Here is a 25,871-nt window from a genome sequence, read left to right on the forward strand (position 1 = left end):
GGCAAACATCCCCCCTCCCCTGTCATAATGTTTTAATTTGGGCTCCTTGCTCTAAAAATATCTTGTTAGGGTATCAAAATGACATGGCAGAATGACAACCTCAGAACTTCAGAGCATGTTTCTAAATATCTAATAAAATGTATATGTCTAGGGTGCTGTCAAACTGCTGGGCCTAAAGATTTCTAATTTCCTTTTACAGGAAGATTTTCTTTCTTTCTTTTTTTTTTTCTTTTCTTTCTTTCTTTCTTTTTTTTTTAAACAGGGGAGAGCGCGAACGATGTCCCCCACTACCACAAATTATGCAGTCCAGTTTCCCGCAATTGGGGAAATCGCAGGGGTCAGCACATCCGGAGTGCAATGGATAAGCCTTGCCCTGGGAAAACCACCTTCGTGATCATGGTAGAAGATTTTCTTTCTTAAGATGAGGTTTTTTTTGTTTTTGTTTTTGTTTTTTTTATTTATTTATTTTTTTTTGGAGATGAGTCAGAATGAGTCAGAATGAATGCAGAGTAAACACTTAACACTTGAGTTGGGAATGATTTTAGAGGGAAAAAAATCATCTACAATTTTGCAAACATTTCCCCCAGGAAAGAGTTTGCCTCCTCTCTTCCAGGGTACTGGATTTTGCCTACCAGATTAGTGGTTCTACGAGCAGTGTTAATATCAAAGTTTTCTAGACCGTGAAAAAGAAATTACCTTGTAGACCACGGCAGGAGAATCCTGTTTAAATCAGCAATCCATGATACCAGTTTCTAGCCCAGAGCTCAACAAATATTTGTTGAATTGAATGAATGACTGAATGGATAGATGTTCCTGGTATTAATGAAGAGAAAGTTGTTAACCGCTGGTCCCAGAACTCCTTGTAGGAAGTAGCTTCAAAAGCTGCTGAGGCAGAAGATACCTGAGGCTATTGCCAAAGAGCGTCAGTTGAACTAATCCGAAGCAGAAAATCAGAAACTGGGCTGGGTTTTTTAATTTGATCTGGAAAGTTTCCAGAAGAAACGGAAGCTAGATGGGCTCTGTAGAGATAAAAGATTTCAAAGCAGACAGGATGAGAAATGTCGGGGAAGCTGAGCATAGGTTGGGTAAAACACTCCTGGGAGCTGGGTAGCTGAACACATTATTAGTGTGGATTGTATGTGTTTACTGTGTGATAGAAGATATACCATTCACCACAATCCACAAATGTCCATTTAATTCCCAGTCTAGTGGAAAGCCTTGGACATGTGTTTGGTTTGGAATGGGATGAATTAACTTCTATCTGAGAGATAAAAAGGTAATGTTGGGGGAGGGGCAGGAGACCTCTATAGAGGAGGACTGCAGGGTACAGACGGTATAAAGGGGCAAATGAAACAATGGGAGGGGCTTTAGCTAGGGAATGAGTGCAATATAGAAGAGGAGGACAGAGCAATAAATAACACTGGGTGTTTGGAAAAGCCATAGAGGAACATATTATTTAATAAACAAGTGATTATATATGTTACATATATAACATAATATATGATATATATATACTATATGTTATACATGATATACATGTATATATATGTAGATGGCTATCAGTAGTCAGGCCCAGCATAAAGTCTATGAAGAGTAACAACCACGAGTCCAGCAAGACACCTTCAATGGTGCTTTATCTTGAGGATGACCAAGAGTTGTCTACCTAGACGACAGGCCCACTTAATAGGAGGGAGTTCATGTCTGGCATTATTAGCCTAGTTAACCATCCAGAGCTGGAGAGGTCATGGACTCTGTTAGAACTGCTGGTTTCCTATCAGTCCATCCTTATGTCCACAGATTAGTGTGGTACTGCCTTTCACCAAGGAAGCTTCTTTTTGCAGCAGATAGAGATTATTATAGAACTCGACAACAGGTCACAATAGAGAGTAAGTAGCCAGTGGGGATCTTTAGCTCCAAATGTCAGAGTGCAACCATGACACTTAAGGTTCCGAGGGCAGAAAGAGCGTATGAGCCAGAGGACCAGGACTCCTGCTGCTAGAGTCTCCTACTCATACCAGGGAAACTGCTCTCATGAATCTCAACAATATGGTTCTCTAAAAGAGACTTGCACAATGACTTTCCAATGTTGGTGGGAAACTTAACGTGGCCCAATGCCTTTAGATGAAGAGCTATTGTGAAATCAATGGCTGCTGAGAGGAAGAATCAGTCTTCTCCAAGGGTGAGTCCTCTGACAAGTTATCCAGTCCCAAGTTGTCATCCGCAAGCTATAGGAGCAACACTAAATGGATTCAGTAGGTGTACATATCTGTCTATCTGCCTGTCTGTCTGTCTGTCTACCTATAAAGAAGAGGGAGTCATGAATTTGAGAGGAAGTAGGAGTAGATGCAAGAGAAGTTACATTAAGGGGGGTAGAAATAATGTATAGTAGTAATATAAGGAATACTAAAAAATTAAAATTTAGAAGGCAATAAAAGGACAATGATAAGAAATGGTGGTACAGAGCAAAACAATGCAGGCATCAAAAAAACAAAAACAAACAAACAAAAAAAACTAAAGCAGGAGCAGGAAGCAATCGAAGACACCGTCATAATGAGATAAATTTCTAAGAATTTAGAGACACCTTGAGAAGCACTTTAAGCTTCCATGATCTATGGGTTGGTGGCCCAACTCAACTTCTCCAGAATTTAAGGAGCTGGGAATCCAGGAACTAAAAGGTTACATTTAATTATCTTGTAATTTTCAGAGCTATATAATGTTCCATTGCTTAACCAGTGTGCATTAATACACTTTGGCCCATTCCTTTGTTCAATGAGAGGATTCTTTGTCTTTCTGAACTCCGGGTATGAATTAGGCATGTCTTGAGTAAATCTATAAACCCGAGGTCATCATAGGGTCAAACAGCATTCTCCTTTGAAATTGCTTTTGATACCCACCAAAATCTGATGTTGGGCTGTGAGTTTGAGGCCAGTCTGGTTTATATAGTGAGTTCCAGGACAGCCAAAGCTACACAGTGAGAGCCTGTCTCAAAAAAACCAAACCAAACCAAACAAACAAACACCCAAACAACAACACAAGTCAGAGCTATATAGCACCTGTGGGCACAGCTCAGTGGTGGAGCATATATGACACCCAAGTATAAGCCGGACAATGGTGGGGCATGCCTTTAATCCCAGCACTTGGGAGGCATAAGTAGGTGGATTTCTGGGAGTTTCAGGCCTGGCTGGTCTACAGAGTGAGTTCCAGGACAGCCAGGGCTACACAAAGAAATCCTGTCTTAAAAAACCAAAACTAGGGGCTGGAGAGATGGCTCAGTGGTTAAGAGCACTGGCTGCTCTTCCAGAGGTCCTGAGTTCAAATCCCAGCACCCACATGGTGGCTCACAACCATCTGTGATGAGATCTGATGCCCTCTTCTGGTGTGCATGAAGACAGCTACAGTGTACTCATATAAATTAAATGAATAAATCTTAAAAAAAAATCCCAAAACTAAACCCAAAAGAACAACAACAACAACAAACTATCTGAATAGGAAAAGGGAAGGATGGTGGTAAATTTTCAATTGAGAAATGGAAAATACTACAGCTACCAAGTGATAGAGGATAAATGCCAACCATATCTTTTGGTCACTCTGTACTCACAAAACGTTCAAACACGGATGAGGACACCTCTGCCCTAGTTGTCTAAAGACACACACACACACACACACACACACACACACACACACACACACCCTAAAACCTAAATGAAAACAAAAACCATTGCCCTAGTCTAATTATGAGAGAAACATTAGATTAAACACAGGTTAGGAGATAGCCTGGCAGTCCTACTTGAAACAATAAAGGACATAAAAATAAGAAAAGAGAATAAATTGTTGCAAAGAAAAGATAGGGCAACACAATGGCTAAGCTACAAGGCAGAACCTTGAAGTGGAACAGAAAACAAACATCATAGAAAAAGCTGTGAAATCCAGAAGAATCCTGAGTTACTTAATAATATATCAATGTGGACTTCTAGCTTTAACAATTGTATCGTGATACTGTGTTAACAGTGGACTAAATGACTAAGGCATATTATTACAGGAACTCTATATAATCCTTATACTTTCCCCCCAAAAACTCTTAGATGTTTGTAAATCTAGGATTATTTCAAACTTCAAAAAGAAATTGGAAATGAAAACTAGCTGTGTCATATAATCCAGCCACTCCAGTCCTGGGGGACATCCAAAGGAATAAACCCAGCTTGTAATAGAAATGCCTGCACACTGATGACAATGGCAGCCCTGTTCCCAATGGCCGAATGGTGCAGTCAGCCTGCATACCTATCAAGAAATGAATTGGTAACAAAAATCTATACATACACAATGGACTATTTCTCAGCCAAAATCCCATATAGAAAAATGGATGGAACTGGAGATCATTGTATGAACAAGATAAGGCAGACTCAGAAAGAAGCCACATTTCTCTCACATGTGGAATCTTGATTTAAAAAATAGTTCCCACCCACATACACATACATTCCTGTGCATGCATGAGTAGAAGGGGAACTACGAAAGGAAGGGACATAAGTACAGTGGGAGCAGGATGCGATCAAAGCATACTATATGCATGTAGGGAAATGAATATAACATCACACAAATCATTTTTTAAAGATTTATTTATTTATTATATATGAATGCACTGGTGTAGCTGTCTTCAGACACACCAGAAGAGAGCATCAGATCCATTACAGATGGTTGTGAGCCACCATGTGGTTGCTGGGATTTGAACTCAGGACCTCTGGAAGAGCAGTCAGTGCTCTTAACCACTGAGCCATCTCTCCAGCCCACAAATCCATTTTTATGTATAATTAATATGTGCAGTTTAAAACTTTTACAAGTTTGGGATTGGGTTCAGCTCAGTGGTGGAGGGACTTGAATTCATGTTCAAAGTCCTAGGTTTGATCCTCAGCACCACAGAAACCCAAAATAAAACTTGAGCTGTATAGCCTTTGGTCAGGCTCAGAGAGGACATATACTGTATGACCTGAACTTTCTGCTTTAAGGGGCGGTACACTAATCTGGGCTATGTAGCAGAGTAGGTTTGAAGGAATCTCCATTGACAAAGATTCTCAGGTTACAAAAATATTTGGGGTTCAGGGTAAAGCCTAGAGGTAGAGTTCTTGCTCACCCATCTAAGGGTCCTAAGCTTGATCTTGAGTGGAGAAGAGACAGAGAGAGGAACAGAAAGAGGGAGGAAGGGGTGTTGCGTCTCTGTGCCAAGGAAGATGCTCTTTATTTAAGGGGTTAAATCTGGTCTCCTTGCTGCACTATGGAGGAATTTAGCCATAGAAGTTTTCTGTGTGTATCAATTTCATATTGAGGTAGCTTACAAAGCTGTAACTCTGCCCAGAATAGTTGAACAAAAAGAAATTGATGGGCTGGAGAGATGGCTCAGAGGTTAAGAGCACTGACTGCTCTTTCAGAGGTCCTGAGTTCAATTCCCAGCAACCACATGGTGGCTCACAACCATCCGAAATGGGATCTGATGCCCTCTTCTGGTGTATGTGAAGACAACTACAGTGTACTCATATACATAAAATAAATAAAAAGATCTTTTAAAAAATTTTTTTAAAAAAGAAAGAAATTGGTGTACTAGACAGAGGCAAACAGGCTCCATCTGGGGGAGTTTAGAGTTAGTGGAAAGTATCATAATTACATATTAATCTATTATGATACAAATGCATGGTATAGTTAGAAATGTGAAGTCCTTGTGCCTCATGTCAGATGGATACAAAAGCCTGGGAGAAGGACAGCATGGAGGTTGAAGGGTGTTAGCCAAGGATGTTTTTCTAAAATAAAACACAGAGCAGCCAAATTTGATAGGATGGGTTGGCAAGGAGCAGGGAGAACATGATCATTTCTCTGGTGGAAGGAACGGCATCATTACATTACAGAGGTGGTGTGGTGGGGAAGAATGGTGTCGAGGAAGTGGAATCTCTGTATTTTCACTGGAGTGGAGAAACCAGATCAGAAAACAATAAGGTCAAGGAAGGAGGTCCCCAAGCTAAGTCTTAGTTTGATCTCTAAGCTGACTCCATGGGTTAGAGCAGAAAGATAGTGTATGGAAGAAGTGAGAAGGCTAAAAGGAAGGAGATAAAAGGAGCACACACAGTACACAAGTGTGACAGAGTTAAGTGTTTGGAGACAAAAAAAAGTTTCCATCGCATTTGATTCCTGGAAAGGTTTTTTTTTTTTTTTGCCACTTGGGAAAGGAAACGGACTTTGTTTAAAAGCTTAGTCGGGACCTTTTATACCTTGGAGAACTCACTCATCAAATATATATTGACTGAATACACACTAAGGATGTAGGAGTGAGTGGCAAGCTGTTATTTGAAACATTTGCCCCTGGAGGAAGGAGAGAGGCTCCTAAGACTCAGGAAACTAAGGAAACCCATCAGGGTTGGGGATTTAACTCAGTGGTAGGCTTGCCTGGGAAGCGCCAAGTCCCTGGAGTTGGTCCCCAGCTCGAAAAAAAAAAAAAAAAAAAAAAAACCCATCAGGCTCAGAGAGCTTGTGGGACTCAGAGAACCTTATAGGACTGGGGTAGTTACAGGAGCTTCAAGGGCAGTCTCGAGGCCATGTAGGCATTGTAGCGATTGCTGGAAGAGAGGAGACTCTGAGTAGAGTTGCCGACACATTGAGCAGGGAGCTTCAGGATGGTAGGCGTGAGGGTTATCTATGCTGGGTGATGTTTTTGGTGACAGAGCTGCCTTTGAGTCACACATGCTAAAATGACCCCTTGGTGACGTTTGTGTAGGTGACCTTAGTAAGTTTGTTGGCTCATCAGGGTAAACTTCAGTGAACTGTTTCCTTGTCTGACATTGCTCTCTTTCCTGGAATGAAGAAGATTTTCAGATCTCCCAGGAAGTGTCGAACAGCTGTCACCTGACAGAGAATGACAGAAGAGGTTGTCGGGGAGCATGTGCATGGCACTGTGATGGAGATGAGGCATGGAACTGAGGCCGGTCTGTCTCGGGTAGAGTATCAACGGGGGTAATTTCAGCACAGCTACCTTTCCTCCTGTGGTATGGGATGATGTATGTGTCCCTGTTGTAGTGGCACTTGCACATTCTCTGGAACATGTAGCAAAGGCTGAGTCATCTGAGAATGGAGCATCCACAGGGTGTCCATTTTTCTCTACAAGCTTGGTGAATGGGATCTGCATGGGAGTATGGGGATGCCCTGCAATGGCTGATGGGATAGTGGATATATTACAGTTTCCGGAAGCAGCGTGGATAGGATGGGATGAAATCATTAGCAGGCTGTGGCAGCAGTTGTGTGGCCTTTGCTGTGGGTAATAAGGCATGAAACTGTGGCCCCGACATCAGTCCAGAAAGCCCTTTCCTGTAGAAGGGAGGAATCACAAAGACAAAAGGACAAATGCTAATATCCACATTCATCTTTGATTTGGCAGGAAAAGGGGAGGATGAAAGGGAGGTGTTGGCTTGACATTTCTCATGGCTTGGCAGAAGTATGGAAAAGAAACTACAAATTAGATCTACAAAGTCCTTCCTGAGATCCAAGACTTAGAACCCGTGGGAAGAATCAGGAGGAAGCACTAAGTAGAAATGATAGGAAATCTCCCTCAGGGCTATCTTTAATGGAGGAGGAAGGAGAAGCATGACTTAGCAAACGCTGGGGGCTGCAATAAGGGCCCAGAACAGGAAACCGTTGTAATCATGGAATGTTCTTCAGCTGAGAAATTGGGGAACAAGGGATCCAAGAGCCTTCACTGCCTGGTTTGTGATGCTGTGGGACACAGGGTGAAAGACCGAGTGTCTCCTTGAGACAAAGGTTACATAATCTGAGGTAGTATGAGGATAATCAGTACCTGATGAGCTGGCTCAAATGAGACCGTAGGGATACTGGGTTATCAAGAGCTGAGATCTTTGTGGATGTTAAGTGTGACAGGAAGTCACAAGACAGTAAAAACAGGCCCGGACATATAAGTGGGAATGTTTGATCCCTACTTCACCAGAACTGGTAGGATCATATTCACAGAATAATTAAGGAAACTTGTTTCAGCATGAACTCTGGGACTGGCGTAGGACTGCAGTGGCTTTGCTGGGTCCCATGGTGGGACATGATCTTTATGAGGTATAGCTCCAGGAGATTTCAGTGACTTCGATGGGCAAATCAAAAGGGCTCATAAGGTGCTAAACATTCAAGAGGTTATAGGGATGGTGGAAAAGGCTGAACAGACAAAAAGATATCTGGTTCATTCAAAGGCAAATGGAGTAAAATTAGCGTTGAACTAGAGTTTCTAGGATTTGTGAAATAATTCAGAGCCTGGACAGCAGTTCACCAAAGGACTGAAAGGAGTAAATGATAGAGGTATAGAGGAAAGGATTTAAGATTCTTACAGTTAGACATTCAGACTGTGCTATATACATTTCTCTCCTGCAAGAGAGTATACTGGGGACAGATATTGTTCATCAGCCAAGTGCCCTATGTAAAGCCAGGTGTGACGGATAGAGACAGGGTAACCCTTGCACAGGAGCCTATTAGACCCCGGAGCAGGATCTAGCAACAAGCACAGTAGTCACAGACATAGCCCTGCCCCCTTTCGGCCCTGGGCCAGACCAAGCAGTGTTAGCAGGCTGTGGTGACATCATTAGGTCTGGGGGACTGTGCAGCAGCTGCAGAGCCGTGCTCCAGGGTGAGGAAGCTGGATGACTAATGTAAAATGACTGTGAATGGTGGAGGGCCTTGTAATTTAAAAAACATTCCCTCCCCCAGCTGATGAATTCCAAGATCAACCGGCAGTTACTTGGAACTTGAAAACATTATTTATGAATTGTGTGTGCATTTTATGTGCGGGCATTCATGTGCCACAGGGTGTCCTGTGGCCAGAAGACAGCTGAGGAAGCTGACTCTCTCCCTTCACCGTGTGAGTTCTGGGAATTGAATTCAGGTCATCAGGCTGAGGGCGTGGAGGCAAGACCTTTACCTGCTGAGTCATCTTACCAACCCTTTCCTTGGGAGTTTGAAGGTGGGCCACACGCTCTGTAAAAAGGTTTCAATGCTAACCCTTGATTTCTTATAGATTTGGAAAAACATCTGAAAGAACTGGTGAAAATACCAGTTAAAGATTTTTAAAGAAGATGTCATGCTTGGATAACAAAACAAAACAAAACAGAAAACTCTCAGGAGCCATAGATTATTGAGTACAATCCAGAAAGGAAGAACGTCCAGTGCAGAAGTTCAAGGGTTCTTGAGATGACCACAGCAATCGTCTATTGCCACTGCTGCTGCATAGCAGACCTAGAGTGTTAGACTCAGTTTCTGAAGATACCACACTATATACTTTGGTTATAGAAAATGGAGAGAAGAAGCCGGGACTGAGCTGGAAGCTCTCTCCCCTGTTGGCTGGCTTCCATGGACTGGAAGGTGACTGTAGGCTGCTGGGAATAGTTGATGGCAAACCTCGGTTATGAACCCTGGATTCTCTCCTCTCAAGCTTCTAGGCAAGGTGTGCTTAACTGACTGGCTCAACAGTGCCACAACCACTATGGATGTGACCACCTAGTTTTCCAACTGGACCTAAAGTTCATTCATGCCATAGGAGGAAAATTATGATGAAAAATTGTGCTAGAACACCATGACCAAAAGCAACTTGGGAGTGGGGGGAAGGGTTTATTTCAACCTCTAGGTCCCGAACACAGTCCATCATGAAGAAAAGTCAGGACTCAAGGCAGGAACCTGGAGTCAGGAGCTGATGCAGAGGCCATGGGGGAGTTCTGCGTACCAGCTTGCTTCCATGGCTTGTTCAACTTGCTTTCTTGTAGAATCCAGGACCACCAGCCCTGAGGTAGCACTGCCCACAGTGAGCTGGACCCTCCCACTTCAATGGGAGTCAAGAGAATGCACTATAGGCTTGCCTACAGAACAATTTGCTGGGTGTAATTGTCTAGTTGAAGTTCCCTCTTCCCTAATCACTCTGACTTGTTGACAAAAAAACTAGCCAGGTACTGTAAGCCAAGACAAAATCCTGTAACTGGGAAGGTCATAGGTCCTAGTAGTGAAGTTTACTATTGTTGTTTTGCTTAACAGATATGGTATGCTGTCAAATTATCATATATACGTATATATAGGTATAATATAGATATATATGGATATATATAGTTATAGTTATGCCAACAGATTACTGCTGCCATCAGATTTGTTCATAGAGAATAACATTTCACAGTGGTTGATGGTTACTACAGAGACTTACAACTGGGCAGTCTATTGTGAACAAGTGACTATTGTTATGACACAGGGGCACAATGCATAAACCTTTATAAATGAAGAAAAATATTCAGAGATTTGTATCATGTCCTCCGGGGGCATAATATAAGAGGTGGCAGACAGAACAAAAGAGCTGGAAGGAAGGGTAGAGAGTTGTATCGCTATTTCCTACAAGTTGAAACAGTCCCTTCTGAACCAGGTGCCGGGGACATTATTATAATCCTGGAAGGAAGAAGCAGAGGGCCAGGAATTCAAGGTCATCCCCAACTACACAGTAAGATTGAGACCAATCTGTGTTAGATGAGATCAGGGGGGCAGATATGTGAAATGGAAGGGAAATGAAAGGGAAGGGAAGAAAGAGAAAAGAGAAAAAAGGTAAGGGAAGAAAGAAAAAGGAGGAAGGGAGTCTTTACAAGACTCGGGAAGCTAAAGAAACAGGATCAAGAAACTTTTAGAACTCTCAAGGTAGCTAGGTGTGGTGGTACACATCCTTTATCCTAGGCCTTGGGAGGCAGAGGCAGGCAGATTTCTGAGTTCCTGGCCAGCTTAATCTACAGAATGAGTTCCAGGACAGCCAGGGCTACATCAGAGAAACCTTTACATAAGAAGTAAATAACTGCTGGGAGAGAGGAGACTCTCTGGTAGAAAGAAGCTGTCTTCAGGGAGAGCAGAGAGGACCAGGGCTGCAGTTTTTGTGAATCATCACACATGCTGTGGTGGGGCTTTCTAATGAATCTACCTCTGAGTTGTGTTTGCTTCTCTAACCCCAATAAACTCACTGGCTTGGGGAGATAATTTCTTTGGTCTGACACAGGTGTTTTAACCAGAACGAACAGACATTTGTTCATGCCTCAGAAGCAGTCACACAACACAAGTCTACACAACACTAGTCTTTGTTCTTAGAGAACTGTCTGTCAAACTAGAGGAGAGAGACGAGGCTAACTACCTCAGAAATTTGTGACTATGAGAAGCTATGAGTCATATTGTAGCTCAGTTGGTAGAGTGCCTGCCCAGTAAGCAGAGTATTCTGAGTTTGATTCTCCAGGACTGCCTAAACCCGGTGAGATGGTACTCCTGTAATCCCGGCTCCCCAGTGACAAAAGACTCAGCAGTCATAGGAAGGAGGGTCAGAGGTTTAAGGTCATCCTCGGTCATCCTTAGCTCTAGAGAGAGAACAATGCCTTAAAAATAAAAGTTAAGGGGTTGGGGATTAGGCTCAGTGGTAGAGCGCTTGCCTAGCAAGCACAAGGCCCTGGGTTCGGTCCCCAGCTCCGAAAAAAAGAAAAGGAAAAAAAAAAGTTAAATACAAGATAGTTAGTTTCTTTCACAGGATATTTTTCATTATTTTTGGTTTTTTTTAAAGATTTATTTATTTATTACACTGTAGCTGTCTTCAGACACACCAGAAGAGGGCATTGGATCTCATTACAGATGGTTGTGAGCCACCATGTGGTTGCTGGGAATTGAACTCAGGATCTCTGGAAGAGCAGTCAGTGCTCTTAACCACTGAGCCATCTCTCCAGCCCTACTTTTGGTTTTTGAAACAGGGTCTCCCTGTACAGCCTGGGATAACCTTAAATAAACAATTTTCCGGCCTTGGCCTGTCAAGTGTTAGGATGTGAGTTTAGCTGTTTTGATTTGTTTTCAATTTTTAGAAAGTCTTTTTAGAAGGTTAAGGCAGGATGATAACTTTAGTCCATTCAGGAGCTCAAGACTATTCTGGTCAACAATAGCAGAATCTTATGTCCAGAATAAATAAAATGAAAAAAAAATTAAGTGTAAAGATCAGTGGGATATGCACACAGGCATACATACATACTTACACACACACAGACACACACACACACACACACACACACACACACACACACGTACGTACATTTTGAACAATGTCTCATTTATTCCAGGCTGGTCTTAAAGTCATGTAACTGAGGATGAATTTGAAATTCTGACCCTTCTGCTTTTACCTTTTGGTGCTGGAATAGAGCATCACACCATATCTAGTTTATGGGGTCCAGTGGATCAAGCCCAGAGCTTCAGGCATGCTAGGCAAAGCGGTGGTTTTTTTGTTTTGTTTTGTTTTTTAAGATTAGTTTTTAATGTGTGTGGATGTTTTGCTTGTATGTTCTGTGTAACCAGGTGTTTCTAGTGCCCTTGGAAGACAGAGAAGGGTGATGGGTCTTGTAGGACTGAAGTTAGAGACTCTCAGTCTGCCATGTTGGGTGCTGGGGAACCAAACTTAGATCCTCTGGAAAACCAGTGTTCCTGACCCCTGAGCCATCTTTGTAGCCCCAAATTTTCCACTGTTTGAGCCACATCCCTGGATAGCACTTATTCCTATTTTTGAAATAGGGTTTCAAATGTTGTGTAGGCTGTTTCTAGAGCAACTGAGCCCAAGGCACACCTGGGTCAGTATTTTAAGTGTAGAGCTTAGTGAGTTTTAGCAAACATGTATTTATAATTTGAGCAGTCACAATCAAAGTGTAGCGTGTTCATCAGTCCCCAAAGTTTTCTCCCCTTTCTCTGCCCTTCTGCTCGCAGCTCCGTGTAACCTTCACCTTGCATCTCATTATTCTAGGTCAATTTTTTTCTAAAAGTTCAGCTGGATAAACCAAACACAATAAACTTTTCCCTATCTGATTCATTTTGCTTTTGGTTTTTGTTGTTGTTTGTTTGTTTGAGACAGGGTCTCATGTAGCCTCAACCTCTTCATATAGATAACACTGACTTTGAACTCCTCATCCTCTTGTTTCTACCTCTTAAGGGTTAGGATAGCAAGCAAAACTCACTAAGCCTGCCTGGAGCATAATGTGTTTGACATTCATCCACGTTGCTCATGATCATTTAAGTGTCCTCTACTCTTGTTTCAACACAGGATCTCTTCTAACCCAAGCTGGCCTCGAACTTTGTAGTCAAGGATGACTTTAAACTCCTGATTCTCCTATCTCCACCTTCCAACTGCTGTGCTTATAGGAAGGTGCCACAATATCCAGTTTTAAGCAGTACTAGGGATAGAACCCAAGTTCTCATGCATACTAGGTGTACTGGCTGGTTTCGTGTGTCGACTTGACACAAGCTGGAGTTATCACAGGAAAAGGAGCCTCAGTTGTGGAGATGCCTTAATGAGACTCAGCTGTAAGGCATTTTCTCAACTAATGATCAATGGAGGAGGGCCCAGCTCATTGTGGGTGGTGCCCTGGGCTGGTGGTCTCGGGTTCTATAAGAGAGCAAGCTGAGCAAGCCAGGGGAAGCAAGGCAGTAAGTAACATCTCTCCATGGCTTCTGTATCAGCTTCTGCTTCCTGACCTGCTTGAGTTCCAGTCCTGACTTCCTTTGGTGATGAACAGCAATGTGGAAAGTGTAAGCTGAATAAACCCTTTCCTCCCCAACTTGCTTCTTGGTCATGATGTTTGTGCAGGAATAGAAACCCTGACTAAGACACTAGGCAAGCATTTAACCAACTTACACCGCAAGCCCCTCTCTTTCCTTATTAACATCATTATTTTGAAACAAGTCTTGATCTGTGCTCCATACTGGTCCGGAGCTTACTTTGAGCAATTAAGTCTGGCCTCAGCCTCCTGAGGTATGAGTCAACATGCTTGGCTTAGATTATAAATACACACAAACACAGGTGTGTACACACACACACACACACACACACACACACACACACACGGCTAACTAGCTGCTCCAGAGCCTTTTCTTGAAGACAATCTTGTATTTGCTATTTACTGTTAGGGGACAGATCATTTAGTTTAAAACAGTAATTTTCCCATGGCAGTGGCTCAGCTTTGTGACTGAATTCAGTGTTGCTTTGACGTTGCAATCAAGATAATAGCCTGAAAGGGGGGAGGGGCAGCCATCTGAAGGTTGGACAGGATCTAGGCATCCACTTCCAACGTGCCTCACACACATGCCTGACAACTTACTACTGGCTGTTGGCTGGAGGCTTTAGTTCTTTACTACACTGCTTTGTGCATAGAATTTATTCCAGCGCCTTCCAGCACTACAGCCACGCCAGGTTTCTAGAGAAGGTAATAAATTGGTTGGTGGCAAGCCATCGAGTTCGTGGTACTTTATCATTCAGTAGACAACCAACGCACTGGATGGGATGTAGCTCAGTGGTGGAGTGCTTGAATAGCATGCCTGAGGCTCTGGGTTTCTTCCCCAGCACTGAAAGAAACAATAAAATGTAATAGCCTAATGCCACAAAAGGTGTGTCCTCATCTTTTCTCCTCTGTGGGCACTTGCTTTGGGTGAGAGTAACTGCCACACTAAAATTTTCATCTCATATGATGTAGTTTTCTTTTTTAAAGATTGCTATGTTTATTTTACTTAGCGTGTGTGTGTGTGTGTGTGTGTGTGTGTGTGTGTGTGTGTGTGTGTGTGTGTACATAGGGAGATCAGAAGACAACTTGAAGGAATAGATTTCTTTCCTTCCATGTGGGACCTCAGGTCCTCAGGCTTGGTAGCAAGCATCTTTACCCGCTGAGCCATTTTGCTGGTCTTATGTATTTTTTTCAACTCTAAAAGCTTTCTTCTTTTTTATGTCTTCTTTTCTATACTTTTAATACTTGAATATAAGAATTGCCCACTGATTATGTGTCTCTTTCTGTTGATTGACTTTTCTCCTTTTAGTTTTTGTTGTTATCTTGCTTCTTGGCATATATAGTATTTTATTTATTTTTTAGTATCTGCTAGAGTGTGACACAATTAAGGGTCTGTACTCTATAGACTTGTCTTAAAGACTATAGGTTTTGTTGTCTTTGTTTGATTGAGACAGGGTTTATACATAACGCTGGTTAACATGGAACTATGTAGGCTAGGCTGGTCTCACACTCTTGCTAACACACCTGCCTTAGACTCCTGAATGCTATTACAGGAAGGAACTATTGTGTTCAGGTTTTGCCCTGAATTTTATTATTTCTGGCTACTGCTTTGGGGTTTGGTTTGTTTATACTTTTCTAAGACCTTGAGATGCATCACCAAGTTATTTTTTTTTGAGGTCTTAACTTTTTCTTTTTTCTATTCTCTTAAGACAAATTCTCATGTAACCCAGGCTGGCCTCAAAGTCCTTATTGTAGTTGAAATTGGCCTTGAACTCTTGATCCTCAAGGACCCTACCTCCAAAGTACTGAGATTACAGGTATGCACTACCATGCCCAGCTTTTAACTTTTTAATAAAAAGCATGCATATACTAAACTACCTGTGCTGTGCCTGAAATGTTCTGATAACTTGTGCTTTCATTTTCATTTGATTATAGGAATTCTTTAAAATTTTTTAAAACAATATTTATTTTTTCTAAGGATTTATTTATTTATTATAAATACACTGTACTGTACACTGTAGCTGTCTTCAGACACACCAGAAGAGGGCATCAGATCTCATTACAGATGGTTGTGAGCCTCCATGTGGTTGCTGGGAATTGAACTCAGGACCTCTTGGAAGAGCAGTCAGTGCTCTTAACCACTGAGTCATCTCTCCAGCCCAACAACATTTATTTTAATTGTGTCTGTGTATTCAACAGAGAGCACAAGCGTCAGATCCCTCAGGGCTGGATTTATAGGCAGTTTTTAAGTGGCCAAATGTGGAGGCTTGGAACTGAACTTGGGTTCTCTACAAGAACAATGTCTGCTTTTATCAGCTAAGCTATCTTTCTCCAGAACAGATTCTGTGAAATCTTAAAATGTCTTCCTTGGGTTTTTCAATCACCCAGTGTTCATGTAAGAGTCTACTGTTCACTATCCAAGTACCTGCTCAATATTTGTGGTTTTTCTTATTGCTGGTTTCTAGTTTTATTCCACTGTGATCTGATAAGAGATAATACGTTATTTTAAGTCTGTATTTGCTAGATCTAAACTATGATATATTTTAGGGAAAGGTGCATGTGCTACTGTTGCCATGTATTCTTTAGTTGTTGGATGGAACTTTTTTGTACCTATGTGTTAAGCCCATTAGAGCTATGATGCAGTTCAACTCTGAAGTTCCTTTGTTGAGTTTAAGCCAATGCCTATCTGTTAATGAAACTGCCTACTATTTTATTACTCCATCAGGACCAATATGTTCTTTTATGTACGTTACATTTTTATCAGGTTGAAGCTTCAGTGTTTGGTCCACATATATTTACAATGTTATGCAATCTCTCTCTCTCTCTCTCTGTCTCTTTCTCTTTTTTTTCTTTTTTTTTTTTTTTTTCCGGAGCTGGGACTGAATGGCTAACCCCGATGGCTATGTATCTTAGGCTGGTCTTCAACTCAGGTCAATCTTCCTGTCCTCAATCTCCCAACTATTGGGATTGAGTTACTATTCCAGCATTGTAGTATCTTCATTTTTCCCAAAATATTTAAATTATGCGTATGTCTGACAGTATATATGTCATGAGTGCAAGTGCCCATGGAGGCCAGAGGCACTGGATTTGTAGCTATAGGCAGTTGTGAGCCTCCTGAAGTGGATGTTGGAAATGGACTCAGGGCCTCTGGAGGAGCAGTACATACAACTTTTAACTATTGAGCCATCTCTCCAGTCCTATATTATCTTCTTCATGAATTGTTTCTTTTGTTAGTATATACTGACTTTTTTTTTTTTTGGTTCTTTTTTTCGGAGCTGGGGAGCTGGGGATCGAACCCAGGGCCTTGTGCTTCCTAGGCAAGCGCTCTACCACTGAGCTAAATCCCCAACCCTATACTGACTTTCTTTATGTCTTCTACTAATTTTGTCTTTGTCTAATTTATTACATCATCTATGCCAGATTGCTTTAAGATCCATTTGCTTGGTAAATTTTATCTCAATCTGTCTTTACCAGTGAGTTGAGTTTCTTAGGAACAATAGATAAATGGACTTTTAAAATCCAGTTGACTAGTCCTTTTTTTTTTTTTTTTTTTTTTTTGGTAGCATCTCATCAGGTAGGCCCATCTGGCTTGGAACTTGCTATGAAGACCAGGCTTGCCTCAAAGTCAGAGAGACCTACCAACCTCATACCTGTTTGTCTTTTAAATATCGAATTAAGACCATTTGGGGTTGTTATTTACCGTGTGTATTAATTAATTAATTTTGCTGAGATAGAATACCCTGACAAAAAGCACTAAGGGAAGAAAGGGTTTCTTTTGCCTTCTATTTTCAGAGGTGACTGTCAACCATGGTGGAGTAGGTGTGGCAATAGAAGCATGAGGCTTGCCTAGCAGTAATGAAGCAAATCATTACATTTCATCAGCACACAGGGAACAAAGAAAGAGAACAGGAAGTGAGGTGAGGCTATAAAACCTCCAATCCATCTCCAAAGACATAGTTCCTCCCACAGGGCTCCATCTCTAAAAGGTCCCATAACATTCTCAAAACAGTGTCACCAACTGGTAACCAGGTGTTCAAATGCATGCCCCTAAGGAAGGATGTTTCTCATTCCGACCACAACACAGAACACAGCGGTTTGTTAATGCCCGCAATGTTCAGTTGTCCTTCTGGTTGGTTGGATTGTTATTATCTTTCCCCCTATTTGTATTAGGGGTTAGGTGTTTGTTGGACATGATGGATTCTTTCCTAGTTCTCCTATTCAACTATGTTCTTTTCATGAAATGTATTCTTTTGTGTGTTCTATGATTAAGATTCTTCTCCTGTTTAGGATGCCTTTGTGTATTTTCTGCATTGCTGGTTTGATTACCAGAAATTGTTTTAGTTTATGATCATCTTAAAATTTCCTTATTTCTCTGTCAATTTTTAATTTTTTTGAGGTCATGTTATGTTGCCCTGACTAGACTGGAACTCAGTCTGTAGATCAGGTTGGTTTATAACTCACAGAGTTATAAACCTTTGTCTCTTGAGTACTGTGATTAAAGCACCAACCACATGGAATTTTAAATGTTTAAAAAGTGTGTGTGTGGGTTGGGGATTTAGCTCAGTGGTAGAGCGCTTGCCTAGGAAGCGCAAAGCCCTGGGTTCGGTCCCCAGCTCCGAAAAAAAAAAATAAATAAAAAGAGTGTGTGTGTGTGTGTGTGTGTGTGTGTGTGTACGTATGTATGTTTGTACATATGAGTGTGGATGCGTTGTAGGCAAACACCATTCACCCAAAACAAACTAAACGGAGGACATGAAAATGTAAGAGATATAACAGCAGGAATTATTGGGGGCCTGGAAGATAGATATGATCAAGATAAATTGTACATATGTACAAAATTATCAAAGAATAAACAAAAATGTTATAAAAAGATAATCTTAGGGTCAGTGAGATGGCTCAGCAGATAAATCAAACCTGCTGACCAGAATTAATCCCTGGGATCCACATCGTAAAGGGGAAAGGAGACTTCTGTAAAACTGTTCTCTGACCTTCCCAGGAGCACTGGGCAGGAGCATGTACCTTTCCTGGCTTCCCTGACATCAGGTACTAATGTGGAGTACCAACATTAGTGTATGGGTGTACATACAGGTAAAATAGTCATAAACAAAACAGTATCTTAAAACTATTAGGATTGGGGATTTAGCTCAGTGGTAGAGCACTTGCCTAGCAAGTGCAAGGCCCTGGGTTCGGTCCTCAACTCCGGAAAAAGAAACTATTTTTAATGATGTACCCATGTGTGTATGTGCATGTGAGTGAAGTCCCAGGGAGAACAGAGGTGAGGTACCAGATCTTCCTGGAGCTGTAGTTACAAGTAATCTATGTGGATGTTGGGACCTGAACTGTGACCTTTTACAAAAGCAGTTGAACTCTTTAGATGCTGAGTCATTTCTCTAGCCCCAATAAATGTTAAAAAAGATTTATTACTGCCGGGCATAATGACTTTAATATCAGCACTGGGGAGACAGAGGCAGGTGGACCTCTGTGATTTTGAGACCAGCCTGGTCTATACAAGTGAGTTTCAGAACAGCTAGGGCTATGTAGAGAAACCCTCTCTCAAAAAAATTTAAAAAAAAAAAAGACTCACTAATAATGAAAAATACATAAACAAAATCAGGTAAATCTAAGAAGTGGAATAAAAATTTAAAACAAAGCACTTAAATATAAAGTCAAAACACTACTAGAAGTTAACATAAAGAAAATGGGAGATGGTAAGGGAAAAAGATTACTCGATAATGATAAATATATAAACAAAATTAGTTAAATAAATGTATGAAGGGAAATAGAAAATAAAAATATAAATCCTTTACAAATATCAGATTGAGCCGGGAGATGGCTCAGGGGATAAAAGTACAAATCATACAAGCCTGAATACTTGAATTTGTTCCCTAAAACCCAAGTAAGAAGCCAGATATAATGTCATGAATCTGTAATCTTAGCAATTCTATACTGAGATGGGAGGCCGAGACAGGAGAATTGCCAGCATACCACAGCAGCAAAAACAAGAGAGATCCTGCCTCAACAGAGGAAGGTGAAAACCAATTCCCACAAGTTGCTTTGTGACCTCTACAAGTATGCGGTGGCATGTAGGTGCCTGTAACATACATACACATTCATCAAAATAACATTTCAAACGGTCAAAATGTTAGCTAGCATAGTATAAGAGGGTAGGAGGACACAGGCACAATAAAAATTTAAAGTGTCCTTCTTTCTGGGTCCTTGAGAAGTAATGGAGGCTTCATGTGTGTGATTGAATTTGGAGGCTTTTGTCTATGCTGAGGCTGTATTGGGAAGTATCCAGTTCTGTCTTCATTTTAGTCGTCTCCTCTTTACTGGGGATATACCCGATCACACTTAGCTTTGCAGTCTATTGGCTGGATTCTCCAACTCTCCCAGACTGGCCAGTTTGAATACCCTTGGATGGCTTTAGGTTCTAGTCCCAGTCTGACAACTGAGTACATTGAGAGTACAGGAAACAAACATATACTGAATTTGGTACCGGAAGACTTGTCCTGCACTTGGAAAATGCCCTTAGCTTTAGATACTCCATCAGATGAATGACAGTGTGATGTAATGGAGCCCACTGGAGCTTCAGGGTTCCCAGTCTTTACAGCAGTGAGCTTTGCAGAACATAGGTAACTCCAAGAGGCCTCTGACTAGGACTACCCAGTTATTCCAAGGGTGGGACTACCTCTCCCTACGTACTTTACTTCTTGAATCAATCCTTTGGCCTCCTGAACTAACACTAGTCAATATGTGGTTCTCCCACTCCCCATGACTGACTCCCAGAGCTATCTTTTACCCAGGGTTGAGGCAGGTTGACTTCAAGCTCCTGGACTTATGATCACTCCTTATTCTTATACCCAAGTTAACTCAATGTTCAATGAGTTCTCTCCCAAGATGGCACCAAGCTACAGTCCTCTGAGACATGGTGAGTGACAAAATGAAGAGCCTCTGGCTGGACTGGAGGCTAGAGAGAGCCGCAGATCTGTACTCACTTTTTGGGCGAGGACTCTGTTCCTCTCTTCCTAGGAAGGGAGCTATGCAGCTGGACCCTTATCTGCTTCCTTATTGTTGAGTGGCCCTGCTTTTTCTCCCTCGGGAGTTTTTACCTGCTCTATCCTTTCGTGAATTTTCAATGTGCTTCCTCTGTTTCTCTTTGGAATAATAGTCTGTGCTGTTGTCCTGTCTTCTCATTTCCTGTATCACATGGAGTTGGCTTCTAATTTGCCATCTTACCTGAAATCTCCTATTTTTTTTTTTAGAGAATACCTTTGATGTAAGAGTAACCATATCAAAATAATCAGCCCCCCAACTCTCCACTCCCATCAAGTGCCTTTTAAAGATAGTAAACATTTATAAATTGAAGTTTTTAGTGGTGCTAAGTCCTTGTTTGGGGATTGTGGCACTAGTTAAAAAGATTTATTTAAGTATGCTTGAACTAAAAATATGAAGTTGTATCTCAGCAGCTAATATTTTTGAGACTTGAGGGCTGTGTCTCTGTTCCTAGGCAGGGAGCTAATACTAGTCTACTTGCAAAGAGGACGACAGTTTCCTTCTACAACTCTACAATTTCACTAGCTAAAGCAAGATTCAAGTTGTCTTTACTATTTCAGGTAATTAGGAGTACTGTTTCAATCTAGCCAACTTTTTCCTCTCTAAGAACTGTTTCCAGAATGGGACATTTTCTTGTGTACATATTTTATATACAGCTGGTAAAGTGCCTTCTGTTAATCCCTAATGTTAATATGAAAGCCAAGTCATAATTTGACTCTGATTTAAAAATATGAAAATACTGATATTCAGGACTTATTTCATGTCCTTGTGATGGACAAGAACTTTTTGTTTGGAAAGAATGTGGTTTATGGGAAAGATGCAAGAGAACAAACCAAAGAATGCATGTCCAGATCCAAAAGAACTAACATTTTCTTCAATTATTTTTTTCTTTTTTTTTTTTTAGGATCTGGGGGACCGAACCCAGGGCCTTCTTGCTTGCTGAGCAAGTGCTCTACCACTGAGCTAAATCCCCAACCCCCTTCTTCAATTATTTTTACCATATGAGTTCTCTCTTGGTATACATTTACATACACACACACACACACACACACACACACACATATATATACATATATATATATATATATATATATACACACACACACACATATATATCCATTTGACTAACGCCAAAAAGTCTTGCTCAATTGGAGATTTATAAGCAATATAAGTGTTATTGTTTTGTGTGTGTGCAGCAACGATGAGTCAGAATATCACAGAGAGTCACAGATATTCTCATTTATATGAACAAAGAATTTTCTATTAGAATGTGATTTTGATTTCAGAGGCAAGATTAAGTTGGGTGTTGCTATTTATGCCCGTGATCCTAGCACTTGGGATGCTGAGACAGAAAGGCTGCCCTGCGCTTGAATCTACTCAGTATTATAGAGACCCTGTGTCAACAAACAACCTAAAAGGTTAAAAACTAGTGCTGCAGCATTGAGGATGAAGGAGACTCTGTTCATCTATCAGGACATACGCCCCTTCTGAGAGTCAGCTGCCAGAATGCAATGTCTTTAGACAGTGTTTGTATGAGAAATTTGAGTTAATAACTGTATACATTGACCTCTTAACTACAATTAAAGCAGGTCCTTTCCCCCATTATGTATGTATAGAAACTAGATAATTTGGAATAATAGAGCAACTTTTAGCAGAAAGAATACCCATGGGGTTGGGGATTTAGCTCAGTGGTAGAGTGCTTGCCTAGCAAGCGCAAGGCCCTGGGTTTGGTCCCCAGCTCCGAAAAAAAGAAAAAAAAAAGAAAAGGAAAAGAAAAAAGAAAAAAAAAAAGAATACCCATTAGGAAAGTGTCTTAGTTAGGGTTTTTTGCTTCAACAATATATTATGACCAGAAAGCAAGTTGGGAAGGAGAGGGTTTATTTATATAAAGGCTTACATTTGCAGATCATAATCCATCACTGGAGGAAGTCAGTAAGCAACACCCCTCCATGGACTCTGTATCAGCTCCTGCTTCTGGGTTCCAGGCCTGCTTGAGTTCTTGTCCTGACTTCCTCCAATGATGCATTATGATCTGGAAGTATGTGCCAAAATGAGAGTATATGGTCAGAGCTCCTACGCTGGGCAGTTTGTTTTGGTGGGGGATATTTGAACTCTTTCCTTAAGGACTTTTTGGGATAATATCTACAGGCTTAAAATTTTTGAACGGAGTGGGTTATGAATGCCTTGCATTAATGTATGCAAAAGCTTGAGCTTGAGTTATAACAATATCTTCTAGTGACATCTAGGTTGAAGTTTGTGCATAGTGAGTATGTTAGATGGTTTTTTTTCCACAACTGGTTGAAAACTGTTATATCACACAAGTTATTTTTTTTTTTTTTTTTTTTTTTGTGCTGGGGGCCTAACCCCGGGCCTCTCCCTTTTTTGGTGAGCCCCCTCTCACTCTCCTATAACCCCCACCCCCCAGCTTTTTTTTTTTTTCTTTTTTTTTTTTTCGAGCTGGGGACCCGAACCCAGGGCCTTGGGTGCTAGGTCAGCTCACCCTGAAAAAAATCCCTAACCCCCACAAAAAAAAATCTTAAAACAAACAACCTAGGGCTGGAGAAATGGCTCAGTGGTTAAGAGCACTGACTGCTCTTCCAGAGTCCTGAGTTCAATTCCCAGGAACCACGTAGTGGCTCACAACCATCTGTAATGGAGTTCGATGCCCTCTTCAGGTGTGTCTGACGACTGCAACAGTGTAGTTACATATATAAAATAAATAAATCTTTAAAAAAAGTATTTGTAAAAAAACAAACAACCTCTTAAATTTATTAAGTAGAGAAATTTTTGGTAATTATCTGTACATTTATATTTTCTCGTAATTTTTGGGAGGGAGTGGTAGTGAGACAAGGTCTCATGAAGCCTAGTCTGGCTTCAAGCTCCTTATATAGCCAAAGCTGACCATGAACTGCTTGTCTTCCTGCCCTGTCTTCTGAGTGCTAAGATTATAAGCACATCAATCACTATGCTCCATTCTATGTAACTTTACTTTTATGCTGTTCCAATGGTCTTATGTTCTTCAAGGTCCCCTAATTTACCTTAATAATGACATCACTACTGGTAAAGCAACCTGAAAGGGTAATTTTAATATCTGTTCTCTGATACAGCAGGAGTTTATGTTCACTGTTGAATAAAAAGACATTAAAGTTTATGGTAATAACCCTTCCTCAATGTTTCCACTTAGGTGACAATTTTTATTGGTCTCAGCCCCAATTTTCATCAACAAGAATATACTTCTATGAGTTCGCCTTGCTGCTCCTAAAGATGGCATTTATTGCAAGTAGCATTACAAAATATGTGACCTATTCTACCATACTTAGATATGAGTGAACCTGGGCATCTTACTGTCTTACTCTTTTTAAAAGTCTTGTGTGTATGTGTGTGCTCGTGTATATGCATGTGTACACACACACACACACACACACACTCTCTCTCTCTCTCTCTCTCTCTCTCTCTCTCTCTCTCTCTCTCTCTCTCCATGTATGTGAAGGTCAGAGGGCAACTTGGTGGGAACCAGCTCTCTTTTGATCTTATGTGCATCTTAGTATTGAACCCATGTCATCTAGGCATTGGGGCAAGTGCCTTTACCAGCTGAACTATCTTACTAGCCTAGCACCTTACTTTTTAGAATGACATTTAGGGTGTATACTATCCCTAGGACCTGTCAGGTGCTGTCATTTACAGATTAAATATCACAGCAAAACAGAAATCTGGAAAAAACCAATGAAATACTTGAAGACTAAAAGCATTCAACTACTTAGAATTCTTAACAAGTGTTAAGTATACCTTGCTGGTTAATAATGGACTTTGTTTTATGAGTTGTTTTAATGGGTAGCTTTGATTTTTGTCTTTGCCAAAGGCATCTATGATGATAATAAGCTTCTCTGAGTTCTCTTTTATATCCTGAGCCTTCACTCAAAATTTGTTTTTCATGGCATGTTCTTACCCCATGTTTGTTTTCCTACCTTACGGGTTTTGTCTTCTCAATCTTCTTTCTAGTTCCTTACCTTCTAGGATTCTGGTTGTTTTATTTTATTGAGACGGGGTCTCTCTAGGTAGCTGTGGCTGTCCTGGAGCTATGTACACCGGGCTGGTCTTGAACTCACAGAAATCCACCTATCTTTGCCTCTCAGGGCTAAGGTTAAATGTGTGTGCCACCAAGCCCAGCTCAGAACTATTCTTGTTAAAACATCCAATTACCAGGTTAGTATGGTGGCTCCCACCTGAAATCCCAGCACTCGGTAGCTGAGACAGAAAAACTAATGAGGTTGAGCCCAGTCTAAGCTATGTAGTAAGTTTCTGGTTAGCCTGACCTAGACTGAGACTCTGTTTCATAAAACAAAAAAAAAATCCCATTCCTTTGGGAGAAGACTATGTCCTTTGAAACCTTTTAGACAGATAGACATCTTTAAATACCATCAACCTCTAATGACTTCACTCATATCTCCAACCTGGACTTTTTCTCACTTCACATTTAAAAATCTAGACCTCTGTGATTTAAAGGACAGCCTGGTACACACACACACTCATACACACACACACACCCCACAGACACACAGACAGACAGACACACATACACACAGGGTTCTAGGACAGCCAGAGCTACACAGAGAAACTGCCTTGAAAAATAGAACAAACAACCCCCCAACAGAACAAACACCCCCCCCCGCAATACTCTATTTAAAATCTCGACCTGGATGTCTAATAGTATCTAATAGTAATGGAAGAGCCATTGAACCATAAACTTTCTCTTCCCATTGTCTTCCTTCCTTCAATAGCAATCCTATCCCTCAAATTGCTGACACCATCAACTTTGGAGTAATCCTTGGCTAATCACCCATCTCAGTCTATACTCTGGACACATTCATATGGCATTTATGTGTATGTGTGTACTAATGCACAGAGGCCAGTATGTGTCTTCTTACTCTCTGTCTATTCCTTTGAGGCAGGTTCTCTCTCTGTACTTGGGGCTCACCTTTTAGCTAGGCTCAGAAGCCTAAACTCTATCAATCCATGTCTCCACTCATTTCAAAGTTGGGATTACAGGTTTGCACATGATGCCTGTCTTAGTATGTGGGTTCTGGGATCTGAACTCTGATTGTACAGCAATTACTCTTAACCACTGAACCATTATCTCCAGCCCAGTTGGCTTTTAGTACAAAATATCTGGAATACAACCTTTTACCCATAAACCTCATTGCTTGAAGAGAGTGGAAATGACATCCTAATCTTGTTCTTTTTCTTCTCATTCCAGATTCTGTG

At 41.1% G+C, this 25,871-nt stretch overlaps 1 non-coding gene across 1 annotated transcript; it reads right to left on the reverse strand.

Moving 5' to 3' along the window:
• Positions 1-259: 259 nt before the first annotated feature.
• Positions 260-429, reverse strand: LOC116910669. The gene has a single exon (XR_004389201.1). It is a non-coding gene; the product is annotated as a U1 spliceosomal RNA (small nuclear RNA).
• Positions 430-25,871: the final 25,442 nt, after the last annotated feature.

The sequence above is a fragment of the Rattus rattus genome, chromosome 9 (assembly GCF_011064425.1).
Source record: "Rattus rattus isolate New Zealand chromosome 9, Rrattus_CSIRO_v1, whole genome shotgun sequence".
Lineage (NCBI taxonomy): Eukaryota > Metazoa > Chordata > Mammalia > Rodentia > Muridae > Rattus > Rattus rattus.